The 16,114-nt window shown below is 33.6% G+C and overlaps 1 non-coding gene and 1 pseudogene across 1 annotated transcript; one reads left to right on the top strand and one right to left on the bottom strand.

Annotated features, from left to right (window-relative positions):
• Positions 1-3,526: 3,526 nt before the first annotated feature.
• On the bottom strand, positions 3,527-8,823 carry LOC133795186 (probable zinc metalloprotease EGY1, chloroplastic; annotated as a pseudogene).
• A 2,306-nt stretch (positions 8,824-11,129) lies between these two features.
• On the top strand, positions 11,130-11,200 carry TRNAG-GCC (transfer RNA glycine (anticodon GCC)). The gene has a single exon. It is a non-coding gene; the product is annotated as a tRNA-Gly (tRNA).
• The last annotated feature ends 4,914 nt before the right edge of the window (positions 11,201-16,114 follow it).

Raw genomic sequence — 16,114 nt, 5'->3', positions numbered from 1 at the left:
CAAAAGCCCTTAAAAACACCCAAAACAGGGTTCTGAAGGAACAGGGAGCGCTACAGCGCTGCCCTTCTAGCGCCCCAGCGCTCAAGACAGAGTCACAAACCGCCCAACTGAGCCCTGTGTAGCGCTATAGCGCCCTCTGATGGGCGCTGTAGCGCTACCCCCAGACAACACCATCCCTGAAACTTCCTTCTTCGACTTTCTCAATTCTAACTCGATTCTAATGCTTCCAAATCCAATTTTTTGTGCCAAATGAACCCAAAAACCATCCCCACATGTCCTAGGGACCACAACCCCAAGAACCCTAGCCAAAACTCCAACCAATTCCCAAGTTTCCAACCCAAAAACCAGCTGAAACTTAACTAAGAAAACAGAGCAAAACCAAGAGTTCTAGTGGCTAGAAACTCACCTTAATCTTGGCAACACACCCTCTTCAATGGTGGAGCATAACCCTAGCTTGGCTAAGCTTGGTTCCTTGGCTCGATTCCTCAAACTGAGCTCGAAAATCCAAAGAGAAAAGAGGAAGAAGATCTATCGGGAGAGAAGGAAAAGAAGCTCTGTTTTTTGTTACTCTTCTATAGCCTTAATGGCTGATATATATCTCTTAGGGTAAAAAGACCTAAATACCCTTAGGTCTAAAATAAAACCTTAGCAGCCACCAAGGGCAAAACCGTCCTTTCGCACCTATTTCATTAATCACAAATAACACCCTCCAATTCCCGCTATTCCCAATATTCTCAAACACCAATAAGCCATATCCCATTACCCTTTAATTCCCGGTAATGCTCTAACCATTAAATTCACCCCGAGACTCACCCCGAGCCCCGGACTTAAACCCATTATGACTAGACCGAACACTTACATCTCATGATCGTCTCATGTCGATAGCTCGAACCAATCCACCTTATAATGTGGCTATATTAATTAATCACAATCATGCACCCAAAATATACAATTACGCCCACAGTGGCCAAATTACCAAATTACCCCCATAATTAACATATGAGCCCATATGCATGCATTCACCACCAAATAATAATATAATTTACGTAAACATGCATATAATCATGAAACACTATAATAAATCAATTATGGCCCTCCCGGCCTTCTAATCAAGGTCCTAAACCTTATTAGGAAATTTGGGGCATTACAATTATCAGGTCTAAGAGTCTTAATTCTAGAGTTTGTTTGATTTTCCACCTGATTTTTCCATACTTTAAATTTTTCTAGACATCCATCTTTAGTCCTAAGTAAATATACCCAAACACGTCTAGAATGATCATCTACTATAGATAGAAAGTAATGCTTACCTGAGTGTGTTGGTATTTTTCTAGGCCCCCATAAATCCGAGTGAATGTACTCCAAGACTCCTTTGGTATTGTGCTTTGCTATAGTGAATTTAATTTTATGCTGCTTTCCAAATACACATGCTTCATAGAAAGGTAATGCACAAGTCTTCAACTTGTCTATGCTTTCTTGTTTGTGAAGCTCTCTCAGCCCCTGCTCACTAATATGTCTCATCTGTTGGGGCCACAAATGCATCTCACTTTCCTGAGTCTTAACAACAGATGTTTCAACAATGGCTACAGTTTCTCCTTCTAGTACATACAGTCCATTGACTTTCTTTCCTTTCATGATCAGTAAAGATCCTTTTGTGATCTTTAGGTTCCCATTCAAAGATTTGTAGCCATATCCTTATTCTTCAAGAGTTCCCTGGGATATTAAATTCCTTCTCAGTTCGGGTATGTGTCTCACATTATTGAGCACTTTCACCTCTCCATTGAACTGTCGAATTGCCACATTTCCTAGACCAATTACCCTGCAAGAAACATCATTCCTCATTAAAACTCTACTACCATCAGTTTCTTTATAATCAAAAAATGAATCTAACTTAGGACACATATGGTAAGTGCATCCTGAATCAAGGATCCACTCTTTGATATCTGATTTCTCAGTTATTGAGAAAAGTTCTCCTTCTGATGAGCAGTCATCTTTGGTTTCTGCCACAACTGCAGAATCATTATGAGACTTCATTCATTGTTGGTGTTTGTTGTCATTATGAAATTGATTGTAGATGGGTCTTCTCTGGTCCTGGTTTGATCTGGACCCTCACTACAAGAAAAAAATAGTATTCATAACACTTAAAAACTGCTAACCGGGAGTATTGAAAACACTTCTGAAAATGCTAACAGAGCCCCTGTTATTAAAAGTCCTGTCTTTTCTATAACAGTATTCAAATGTTATGTTCGATGCTATCTTAAACTATTCAATAACACATTTTTAGTTGCTATAATATTCAAATAATAACATTTAGTTAGAATATTTGGTTATAAATTTGAAGTTTAATCTCATACTTTATGCATAACACTTTCCAACTGTTATGAAAATTGTTATATTTGATCATTTTATAACATTTTTAGTTCATTCTATTATATAAATCATAACTTTTTGTCACAATTATAATATATTATACAAAAGAACCATAATTAATGTAAATTCTCCCAGCAATAACATTTTGTTATTTTGTAGTATGCATTTTTAATTGTTGTAAAAAGTTTTTATTATTGTATTTTGATTAAAAAAATCACAATTGATCACAAATGTAATATTAAATAGATCCAAAAATCTAAAATATTCAATATATATGATAAACCATGAATATTTTTACATTTGAAGACAAACTACTTCAAACCATGACACTATCCACTTCAAAAGTTCTTAGTTCTAACTTGAGTTTGAAAGCATACATAATAAAATTCTATAGTCTTGCACGTCTTTTGCTTCAAAAGTAAAAAACAAAAACACAACAAGATACACAAAAAGTAAACCATGAAGCTTGCTCCACCTTCAATTCATCATCCATTCCATTGTGCACTTGTCGTCTTCGTTGTGTGGTTGATTTGCTTAGCTACACAAGAGTTTAAATAATTAATGTTTAAACTTAGAGTTAATAGTAAACTAAAAGAGTACAAAAAAAAAGAAAGTTAATAACCTCATTACGACTTTATATAGAGCATCCAAAAAAATGGTACAACATAAATTATTTCAAAACAGAAGAAGATAATTTTCCTTATTTTTCAAAGGGGAAATAAGAAATATGCATAAGTGAAAACACTTCTTATCATAAGGGGTATATAAAGTAGGGTTAGATTTCAAAGTCTCAACCATGTTTCTTAATGAACAAGATACTTATTAACGTAGTCCAAATGTAGGTACGTTGTAACATTCTCCATTCCAAGTAATCTTGTTTCAAAGACATCAAATTCACTTTAGATGACCCTGAAAGAAAATGGTTTAGAAAATTATCTAGCCACTAATTTTGAGAGCTGCGTTCTTTTCTATTACTTTTCGAAGTTTACTACACTTTACTTAAAGATTCTAGTACTGTTTCATTCACTTGTGGTATATTTTGATGAAATAATTTCCTTTTAATGAAGAATGACCTAATTACTTGAGTTGAGATTATTAAGCTTCTTGAACTTTGATTTAAAATGTGAACTCTGCTAGAAAACATTCAGGCAAGGTTACTTTAGTTTTGATAATGAAGATTGAAAAAGAAAACAGGGACATACACATAACCAAGAGTGGCTCTACTGATGAGCCCAAGAAGCAAAGAGCCTTGAAACAGCACGCTTGGAACCTGCACCAGGTCTCCTGTGGCATCAGGATTAGATGAAAGCAGCAGACCAACAGCAAACATTGAAAAGGACAATGCAGCACCAGCAAATGGCCCCGCAAGTGATATGTCAACTTGTGTACTTGATCTGGAAGAATGGATTTAAACTGCACATATAAATAGCCATGTCAAAATAAATACATCATCAGAGGGTTAAATGTAGCCATTGATATTGTATTTGATCAAGTTATTGCATCACATAGGACATGAAAAATAGCTATAGTTACAATTAGAGTACAATTTTTGGATTTAAATATGCACAAGGAAGTAGACGAATTCAAAAAATTTAGGACTCGGAATCTAGAATTTCTATAGAAGATTTACATTGATAGTAGGTAATCTCCATTATGATGATCTATGGAAATGATTAATTTTCTTATGAACAATAAATCTATATTCTAAAAAACCCCTTCCCAAATCCACTTAGTAGACCAAGTACGAAACTAGAACCCCCACCAAAACCCTACAATCTTAGAAAGCAAGAAACTGGACTATTAACTAGGTAGGATTGAACAGCAGAAAATGCAAGTATGTGACAATGATAAATAACAAATTAATAGTCCAGTTTGCTCACAGAGGTAGTCGTTTGAACTTTAAAAAATAATACAGCAGCTCAACAATATAAAGCATTGGAGGTCAAGTCCCTTTACAATGTCACTATGTACCAAAGAAGTAAAGTTATACTTACAACAGGGACAATGTCAAAAATCAGAAGGTAAAACATGAGTGAAGATGTTATTGCATGCCCCTCATGTGCCAATGTAGTAAAGACATGATTCTTAATCATATATCTTTCTTATAATATTATTATCCTAATTAATTTAGATATTTGCTTTGATATGACTAAGCTAGTAGTTTGAATGCAATTGAACCTAAATGAATAGGCTTCCGATTAAGTAAAAACCTTACACTAAATAATAAGGATACATAATGAAAATTTCAATGAGACATGATTCAAATTAGAAAACTCTTACAGTTGATAAAAAATTCTCAAACAAAAAGAAATTTCAAACACTTCTTTTTTGTCTTCTTTCATTTATACTAGTTTTTTCAAAGACAAAACAATATTTTTATGATTGAAACACACACACAAAGTAACAAGAGAAGAGCAGCAAGAGCATATCCTCAAAAAAGGAACAAAAAGAACATTAATTTTTTTTATAAATGATCCTACCTACTGAAGTAAAGAAAGTAAACACATATATTTAAAACTATTTGAAGAACAAGGCACAAAGGAAATGAAGAAACAATTACATCATGTACGCACCTGAGTGATAGCACCAAAACTTCCGAGGGTGATATTAGGAATGAAGTAAGGAATGCTAAGTTTTACTTTTTTGGGAAATGCAGCCAGAAAGTGCCCAACTTCCTGCACTCAATTGATAATATGTCAAATAATTGAAATATAGGACTAAGTCATAACCCAAAAAGGTTCACACAAGAACAAAATTAAACAAAAGGTTAGTCACCAAGTTACTCATGATTTTTCTAGAGTAACCTTTCTATGATATTCTCTATCACTTGAAAATATAAGATACTTGATTGAAATATTAGATAGGTGGAGCATAAACTGATATGCATTATTTTCTAAACTTGTAAAAGTTAATGTATCACAATTCCAGCAGTGTTTTTGTCTTATTTCTGTGTTGTAGAGATACAAATCTTGTTTGTTATCTCAAGTTTACAAATAATGTTGGTATTATATCAAAATGGTGCATTTAGGGAATACCAATGTCGACTATGTGACTCTTTTAGATGACCTGTATGAATTTAATTAGTACAAAAGAATTAATAATTAAACAAATTATTAGTTATAGGGTATTAAACTCTAAAGAAATAAAGTCAAATTTTACTAAAATAGCAGTTAGTTTATTTAGTTTCATCACCTCATTTGCTATCAATTTAGGGTTCATGGGCTGGTTAATTTTCTAAATAAGAAGTAATTATCCATAGTTTCAACTTAGGTTCGAACCCTAGACCCCTTACTCATACACAACTGAACTCATTTTTTTTAGAATTGCATGTAGAACAGAATCAGAGAGATGAAAATCATTTACATATTATTATGCCCATGGTCAGCCAGATTGAATGTGACTTGTGTTTTTCCTTTCTATAGTTATTTTTAAGAAAATGAAATCCTACTCACATGGAATAGCAGAACCCCCAACACACCATATGCTAAGGGCAAAGCAGAATCAATAAATGGGAATAACAACTCCATATCTGGTGCCTCAACTGCATTTGGATTTGTGAAATGTTTCACCACCTCTAGTGGAAGACTATTGATCTGTTTAACAAAAAGGTATGTTATTGAGAATAATTAGTAAAATGATATCCATTTCAATGAACCATTTATGTGATAAGGAAAGATACCAATGGTAAAATGTAGAAATATCATAAAGTCTATAAAATATCAGTCGTTATACCTGAGATGCAATTCCTAATTGCACAGAAGAGCCAATTCTAATAAGAAATAAAAAGAGAGCTATTACATATTGCCAAAGTGATGTTGGCCCTGATTCTAAGACTTCTTTCTGCAGCAGGCCAAAGCTAACACGTGGCCCTCCACGTGGGTCTGGACCTTCTGAGTTAGGTTCTTCCACCATAAAAAAGTTGTACTTGTCCCTAGTGACCTCAACCAGCTGACTTTGAAGTTTGGAAAACACTTCTTCTCTGTTCCCCCTTAAATTCCCAACAAAAAGAACACCCTCACCAAGGTCTCCAAAAGGCTCTTCTTTGGTCACCTAGAATGTAGAATACCCGAAGAGCTTGTCCTTAATGAGCTTTACATCTGCAGAATCAACCTTCTCTGGTCCAAGAAGCTCCATCAATTTAAAATAGTCAACTTGGAAATTGCTGTAAGCCGGTCCAAATGATGGTGGTGTTGGTGGTTGAAGAAGGAATATTTTGATAGATTAGGGTCAGCTTTTCCATCGTTTTATATTTGTTGATGTATGCAAACAAATTCGGCTATCCTCTTTCTCCCAATGTCCTATTTCTCATTATTGATATCATTATATCATAGAGTAACATGGCATATCAGGATGCTCAGTGCTAATCAGTTACCTTGCAAGAAATAATTTTGGGCAGTATATGGTAGATTAGTTACAACCATATGCTTCTCTCGAGAATAAGAAAAACTAAAAAAGAGCAAACAATCTCCTAATTAAGATAGTTTTGCTTTAGACTGCTATCAAGTAATTTTCCCAAATAAGTTAAAAGTGAAGCTTCAGAACCTTATGTTTCAAATCACACCTTACTTTCACAATAGTAAACTAAATTACTAAAGCACTATTTTCCAGGAAAAAAATTGATAGGGAAATGACCGAGGAAAATATTTTGCTAAATAGTTTCTTTCGCAACTTACATCACTTACATCTTTGTCAATCTAACAGTGAAGAAAAATGAAAAATCCAAACTTTCACTGAATTTACATCCCTAAATTTCCTCCTTCAACCCTCTTTATAATGAAAATCCCATAAATCTTGCTTTTCCCTTTCATCCTTAAAATCACGTTTCGAACAGACCATAAGGAATAACAAAAGTAGAAATTGGTTTTGCTAAGTCCATAATTCCATTCAAGCAACACAAAAAAAAAACAAAATTCTTGAAATAGATACTTACAAACATACTGTTGAATATAGATAACAGATAACGAAGAAAAAAGATACCCTGGAAGAAACCGGAGCAGGCTTCTCGGACTCAAGCTTTGTTTGCGGTGTCTCTTCGGCCTCTTCCGGGGGTTCCGTTGTCGCCGTTGTCGAAGTGGTGGAGGCTACGGAGTCATTTGAAGTGGAGGTAGTGCTCTTAGTATCTTCGGCACCATTGTCATTGTCATTAGTACTAAAACACCTAAACATATATATATATAAATATATGATATAGATACATAGCAATGTAAGGGAGAAATCGCCAAAAATCTGAAACTAAAAGTGTAGAAACTTACCCATCCAAAGAAGATGTCGAAAGTTGGTGCTAGTGCACGGGGGTTTACGGAGCAGCAGCAGGTGGGAAAATTTTAGGGAATATAACATCTTTAGTTTCAATTGTGAGGTTTTGAAGAGGAAAGAGGGAAAGAAAAAACCCTAATTTCTTAGAGGAGCACACATTCATAATTGAAGAGAGAAAGAGGGAAAGGGGAAAGAGGTACAGATGGAATGAAGGGGTTCTTTCCATAGGTAGGAGACTCCTGGGTTCTTACTTCCATCAAGAGAGATGCCATGAGGGAGAAGAGAGTTGATGGAGTCAGTGTGAAAGAGAGGGTAGAGGAGGCAAATGGGATAGATAGAATTTTCATTAGGCGCCAAATGAAACAGTTGGCGCCTAAATTGTTAGTGAAAAAAAAAAGCGTGTGTTTTTTCATTAATAACGCTTTTCAATATATGTCATTTTTTACCATAATATATAGTCAAGATTGTTGTAGTGCCTTGTTGATTTCTTAACAGATTGCAAAATCTCCTGATATGTCCAGTTTTCCCACAATGATAACATGTTCTTAAATCTTTTCCTCTTGATTTAGAACGAGACTGAAATGGTGTATGGCTTCTTGAAGAGCTTCTCTTTGTTGATCTTCCACGAACAAAGTAAGCTTCATCCTTCTTGGATTCTTTCTCCAACTGAAGTTCAAAGTCTTTGGACTTCAATGCTCCAAGAACTCCATCTAGTGAAATGATATCTCTTCCATACTTTATTGCTGCTTTCACTTATGAACTCAACAAGATTATTGCTTGGCTTTCCTCATCCATCTTGTGCTCGATATTTGCCAATCCTACAATGATTTCATTGAATTTATCAATGTTTTCATCTAAAGACATAACATAATTCATTCTAAAACCATAAAGCCTTTCAAGTAAATTAATTTTGTTAGAAACAGAAGGCTTCAAATATAATTTTTCCATCTTATCCCATAATCCCTTTCCCGTAGTCTCTGAAGTCAATTTCATTCGTACTCCATTTGATAGGTACATGATTATGGTGTAATAAGCCATTTCTTCCATCTCAGCTATTTCTTCAAGTTTCTTATTAGCCAGCAACTTCTGATCTCCAAGAATCTTGGCTACTTTCTGGTGTACCAAAATTCCCTTAAGACTTTCTCTCCACAATGAGAAATCGTTTGTACCATCAAATTTCTCAAGCTCAAACTTGGCCATGGTTGACATAGTCTTCTAGCTTGTATTTTGTATTAGTTGTAATGCGGAAGCTCTAGGATCTTGAACTTTCTTCTCCCGTTTTGATCTGAAACCTGACTCTGATTTTGTTGAAAGTGAGAATAAATTTCCTAGTTCAAAAACCTCAAATGAATCTCAATGAACCAGAGATGAATCTAAGAACACAAATCCGTAAGACTAATTATCAAAGAAAACGAAAAATATGAAAGCATAAATCAACATAAGTATATATACTGGTTCAGAACAAGATCAATGTGATCTTGAACCTAATCCAGTTTTAAGAATCACTATCTCTTCTTTATTCAATCAACAAAATGAGTACAAGACTTAAATGGAGCTTCTTGGAACAATCTTAGATCAAACTCTATAAACACTCAATCACACAGGTGTTTTCCTCTCAATCCCTGAGTAAGCACTTTCCCAACAATTATGCTTCTCAATACAATTCCCCAAACCCAGCTTTCACAACCTTTCTCAATACTCAATCTTGATTTCCACACTTGAGCTTTCTCTTCTAATTTGGCTTTTCTGTTCTTTCATCTGAATTTTCTCTCGTTTCATTTGTGTTTTGCTCTTCACTATATTTTTTTTCTTCTTTCACAAGTGGAGTCAAGATGTCATTTTATATTCCAAGGACTGAAATAACACTTAAGTTAATGAGGTTGTTATAACAATTGAGAACCAAACAACCCATTAACAAAATTAGTTGGGATTTGGAGAAACTACTCCCACATATCTCATTAACCAAATACTTCTCACTGTTCTTCTACTGCTTTCACCTCGTTCTCTTCTTCCTACTTCACTTACCTTAGTGTTTCTTTTATTTTATTTTTTAGAAATTGACATATCATCTACCACATGTTATATTTACACAGTTTTTTTTTTATTGTTGGATTTTCAATTGATTCTAAGAAATATATGTATATATGCTCATAAATCCCGTTTAATTATATCTGTTAAGTTATTTCCATAACTTTATCAATTATTATATTTATAATTTAATTAAATAATTTTCTAATCAAATTTGAATTCAAATTATATATCATTTAAATAAATAAAATTTAAATTATATATTGTTAAGATATATTAAATTATTATTATATAGTTATTATTATTATTATTATTAAAATTAATTTACTTTTATTTAATAATCTTAAATTTGAAAATTTTAAACTAAAAAATGTGAAAAAAATGACAAAAATAAAAATAGCGTGTTGAATTAATTTTAGACTGTCACGTCTCCCTAAACTCTCATTTATATAAATATATTATATGATATATAGATATGATTTTTTTAAGATACAATCTCATTTTTTATATAAATTAATATCCCTGTGTTTTTTTTTCAGCAATATCCTCATTCACTTTTAATAGTATATCATGCAACTATTTTAATATCAATGGATTATATAAAATACATATTTCATTCATTTCTATATTTAAAAAAAAATACCACTTTAATGGATTAAATAAAATACATGTTTTTTTTTACAGAAAATGTTACACTAACTTCTCCACATTACATGTTACTATTCATCATCTATGTTTTTTTTCTCTCATCTTTTCTTATTCCTTAATATTCGAAATGAATAAAATAATTTAATTAATAATTAGATTTAAAATAAAAAACACATATATTTATAAAAAGAGTATTTACGGCATAAATACCCAATATTTCAAATTTGTTATAGTTAAATATATAATATTTTATTTTTTATGGCAAAAGTACTCAATATTCAATATATGTTAAATATAAATACCTTTTTTTTTTGCGGTAAAAAATATCCAAAGTTGCTAAAACATTACTTTTGTCAGTACTTCATCTGTTGTAGCTGTTAAATATGTTGACTCACCATATATATATAACTCCGTAATTTGAGTATTTTTGTCATCAAAATATGTATTTTTTCAAATTAGAATTAATTTAAAATATCTTTTTAAATAATTTTTTTAATTTAAAATATATTTTTTAAAGAAATTAAGAAATGGAACGATTACTGAATGACAAATGTCTGCTTAGTCAACATGTGTTAACAACTCTAACAGATGAGTTAATTACAAAATTATTCTTTTAGTAACTTTATGTATTTTTGACGCAAAAAAAAAATAAGTATTTAACTATAACAAGTGTGAAACATTGGATATTTATGACGTAAATACCCGGTAATACATTAGATTTTTTTATGATATATTTTTAAAAATAGTAGAGAACCAATTGGTGGAGGTGCAATGTATTTTCTTTTCTAACTTAAGTAAATTAATAATTAATTAAAAATAACTCAAAAGTAGCACCAGTGGTCTAGTGGTAGAATAGTACCCTGCCACGGTACAGACCCGGGTTCGATTCCCGGCTGGTGCACTATGAATCCAAACCAATTTTTTTTCATAAACTTTATGATAATAATATATTATAATAAACTTTCTTTCATTGCAATATTAGAACTGAAACTTTTTTTTTTCTTTGTGTATTTTAATTTTTGTATGTTGTATATGAAGGAAGAGAAATTAAATTTACAACCATGACAAAGAGAAAATGATAATTAGGTCATTATCAGTCTCTCTCAACAGATTTGAGAACTTTGGAAGAAAATTTAATTGATTTTTTAATGTGAAGCATCCTTAATGTTTATCAATTATATAAAAAAAAGAAGTTAATACAATAAAAGTAGTATTTTTTAATTAAAAATTATTAAAGTTTCTATTACACACTATAACAACTAATTCAAAAGAAAAAAAAAACCAAAATTGAAACTAGCATTATAGTACAATTAAGCGAAAAAACAATATACCAAACTCTAAATTTTACTTTATCTTCACTTTTTTTTTTCTTTTAAATTTTCTTTTCTCTTATTTTTCTCAACCAATGAAGAATTTGGAATGGTAAAGCTCTACCAAGATGTTTTTACAAATAGATTCATATAAAATCCTTTCAATTTTGAATTCTATTAATTAAAGAACTTTATTTTTTTTAAAACAGCAAAGTTGATGCTCTGCTCTTTGTGATTACAAGGAAGCTAAACTAGACAGACATTTCCATATTATTACTTAGAAAAAAAAATGATATACTCTAGAAAGAAATAAAGAAAAATAATCTAAGAAGTTGTTTGATATGCAAGAATTTAGAGACGGAAATGAGAATCTGAATATTTTCTTATGTTTGGCACTGTGTTTGAATTTTTCTAATCTGATAAATTGTTTTCTAGTGGTTTTAATTTTTCTTAATTCTGGATTCAAGTGAAACTCAGATAGGTGGTTTTCAGATGCTCAGGAATGTGAAACACTTCAAAATTATTATTTTTTAAAAAAAAAAATCTTAAACTAAGAATTTTTTAGTTAATGACTTATTTTATTTTTGAAGTTTATACTATAAAAACAAATATACATATATCAAACTATAAAATGATAAATAATATTTGCTTGTCTATTGAAATGGATATGTAAATCATTTATATCATTATTTTAGTTTAAAATAATAAATGAAATATTATTAAAAATAAAATAATGGTAGTTTTGTATTTTTTAAAATTATACTTGATTATGGTATTTAATAATTGTATTTTTAATTCTGTTAAAAAATATTTCATGAGTAATATTTTAAAATGACATTTGCTATTTTTAATTATATTATTTATTATTTTGATAAAATATATTATTATATTAATTTTATGAAAATATGAATACCTGACAGATTCTTATGCACAACCAAATACAGAAAGTGATATTCCCAATAATCATAGATAAGATTGCAGTGCACAACCAAACACAGTTATGTAACTTTCCAGACTATCAGATTACACTCTTCAACTTTCCTAATAATATGAAAATTGTGAACTCTTCATACCAAACGACCCCTAAATAACTTTACTGGCTTTGCTTCATTTTATCATGGAACTTGCAAATGCTTGATGGTTGTATGAACATCTTTATCCCATTTGCCACTACAATTTGGTAATGGTAAATTAAGTCATTTTTCAATTTATCTTGTCAAGAACATCCACATCCTAGTTAGTGTTGAATAGAGGTGATTTGAGGACCATACACCTATAATGTTAAACTTTAATAAACCAGAATATTAATTAAACTCTTTAAATAAATAATCTTATTTGTTAATATAAATATGAAAGTGCAGTCTTAGTAATTATTGTAACGTCCCAAATTACCTAATAAGACTTAAGACCTTGACTATGGGGTCAGGATGACAAATTATGGAAATTATGTGCTTATGTGATATATATGAGTGTTATTATATGATTATGTGAGTTATATTGTGATATGACTTGATATGCATGTGGGCTTGTTTCTTATCAGAATGGCAATTTTTGCAATTTGGCCAGTTATGGGTATATTTGGCATATGTATGTGATATATGTGTGAGACCATATTATTATGTAGATATATTTGTGTTACTCGGCACGAGGCGATTCTAGGGAGCAAGTTAGCGGGAAAGTCACAACGGGATCAATACTTGACTCGGGGTGAGTCAATAGGTATTTTGGGTACTTAGTACATTACCGGAATATTGGGTAATGGGAATTAATATTCGTGGATATATTCGGAGTTAGTGAGATTAGGAGGGGGTTTTGGGAATTTTGACTATTTTACCATCGGGGGCGTTTTTGGTACCCCCAAGCCTTGGGATTTACTTAAGGTTACCTAAGCTTGAAGTAACCTAATAGAAACAGAAATACGTTCAAACACTTTTTCTCTCTCTCTCTCCTGTTCTCATTTTTACCGCTCGTTGCATTTTCGAAGGAAACTCGAGTTTTAGGACTCGAATTCAAGCAAGACTAGAGTCATAACGATTCTAGGGACAATTAGAAGCCTGATAGCCAAATGATTTAGCTGGAAAATGACTTAATCAGAGGTAATCCAAGCTTTAAGTATTGAGTTTTCGAGTTCTTAAGCTTAGATTAGATTTTATAGTTTTGATGAGTTTTCAATTGGATTGTAACTTGGGTTTTGATGGTTTTGGGCTGCTGAGTTGGTTGGGAACTTTGTTTATGGGATTTGGCTAGGTTTGGAGAGGTTTTTGGAGGGATTTTGCTTGAGAAAAACGAAGAAAAAAATGGAGTTTGCAGGTTGAGCAGCGGCCCCGTTCTTGGGGTGTCGTGGCTCTCTTAGACGAGGGAGAAGCTAGTGATCTTGGGGCTTTTGAGCCGCGGCGCAGGTGCAGGCATGGATGAAACTTGGGCCTCTGACTTGAGCGGGTCATGGCTCAAATGCTTGGGGGCCACGACGCTTAAGGGATTTTGGGCCTTTGGGAGGTTTTGAGTGCAGGAACTCAAACCTAAGGGCTCGAGATCGATCCTACTACTCAGTTTAGTAGAATCCGACATCTCGGAGGCTAGGACTCGACTTGGAAGTGTAATGCTCTGGTTAGCCAAGACCATTACACTATGTATTTTAAATAATGCTTAACTCGCTAAATGAGTCATTAGTGTAACGCCCTGCTAATTAGGGTCCGTTACCAAGTGTGTTTGAAATTAGTGCTGGATCCGCTAAACGAGTCATTTGGACTAAACGAGTGATAGCCACTAAAGGTTCAAGTATTTAAAATTTTGGGTAATTCATAAACATCTACATTAAACAAAACTTTTGTTTTTACATGGGATCCCAAAATACAAGTTTAAAAGTCGGTTACAACCCCGAGGTTACAAAATAAGCTGACCTAGGCGGCAAAACTGGGTCCAACCCTAGCTTCCTTGATCTTCTCGGCCGTGGCGGTTGAGCGGACTGCATATGTACACGTCACTGCTATCGCTCTCCAACTCATGGCTAGCCAAACTTCTTCTTACCCTTACCTGCACCACAAAGCACCCGTGAGCCAAAAGACTCAGCAAGAAAACATATTCAAGCAATTCACGAAATAATACAACAGACTTAGCAGTAATAACTGAAACTAAGCATAAATACTATACAGATCAACAACCATGGAGTTGCACAAGTGCATGTTGCACCCTCTTTCTATTCATATTGTGACAGTCAGAATCCCGTGATCCGTAAGGGGAAAGACCGGGTAAAGCTGTGCAATCCCACACTGCCTGGGGAAGGTCAAGTGTGATGATTCTAAGATTGTGTAGGTATGGGACTACACAGTTGAAGAGAGCTTAAATGAATTGATGGGTACTACCTATATCAACAAGACGCATCTTCTTCTCGGTAGCCCATCACTTGGGAACTCCAAAGTTAAGCGTGCTTGACCTGGAGTAATCTCAAGATGGGTGACCTCCTGGGAAGTTTTCCTAGGAAGCGGGCGAGTGAGGACAAAGCACGTTGGAAATACTCGTGTTGGTTTGTAGGGTCAGTCCTCATTCCAGGAAGCAGCCATAGTGATGTCGGGCGTCATACATATGGCATCTGAGCCAATCAAGTGTTTAATGCACTCCCGTGGTGCCCCAGCCATAGCGGCCTGCGCTCAATGCACATAATGCCGGTCTCGGCTCATAAGCTGAGTCTTGCAGATCCTCGACCTATAAGTCAAGCCTCATATACCCTCAACTTATAAGTTGAGCCCCTTAAATCAACTTATAAACTAAGCTTCCTTGCCATTACAGACAATCACATAATACGTTTATCACACGTATAGATACAATGCATTAAAACATACATACACAGGCATAATCATAATCATGCGCATTTACAGAGCTAATGCCCAAATCAAGACTATGTTCAGCATACAATAAAGCTTTAATCATGTATATCATATTCTGGGTGCAGTTTTCTTACCTTTGGTCCAAGTGCAAGCTATCAATGAACGACCCTTGAGTACAATCCCTGATTTGAGCCCCTAGCGAAACCTAGTCACAACCAAATAGGGAATCCCGTCAAAATGAGTAAATCAAGGCTTCTGGACCGAGTCCTAGCCTCCAGGATGTCGAATCCTACTAAATCGGGTAGTAGGATCGACCCCGAGCCCTTAGATTTGAGTTCCCATCATTAAAACCCTGTTTTGGCCAATTTTCTATTTTGAGCCGCGGCCCCAAGCTCTTGAGTCGCGGCCCCGCTCAACTCAGGGGCCTAAAACCCCTCTAACTGCACTTACGTTGCGGCGCTTCTAACTGGTGCCACGACTCAAATAACCCAGCAGCCCAGCTACTTCTCCTTCATCCAACCTGAGTTGCGGCACCCAAGAATAGGGCCGCGACTCGACCTGAAACCCAGATTTTTCTCTGAATCCAACCCTTCCAAAATCATCCCAAGGCTTCCCCAAAGCCCCAATTAAGTCCAAAAAACATTAACACACACTATATACATCACAAACAACCCAATAACC

Source organism: Humulus lupulus, chromosome 8 (genome assembly GCF_963169125.1).
Source record: "Humulus lupulus chromosome 8, drHumLupu1.1, whole genome shotgun sequence".
In the NCBI taxonomy this organism is placed as follows: Eukaryota; Viridiplantae; Streptophyta; class Magnoliopsida; order Rosales; family Cannabaceae; genus Humulus; species Humulus lupulus.
Note: the sequence above shows the minus strand (reverse complement) of the source record. Positions and strands in the feature narration are given on the sequence as shown.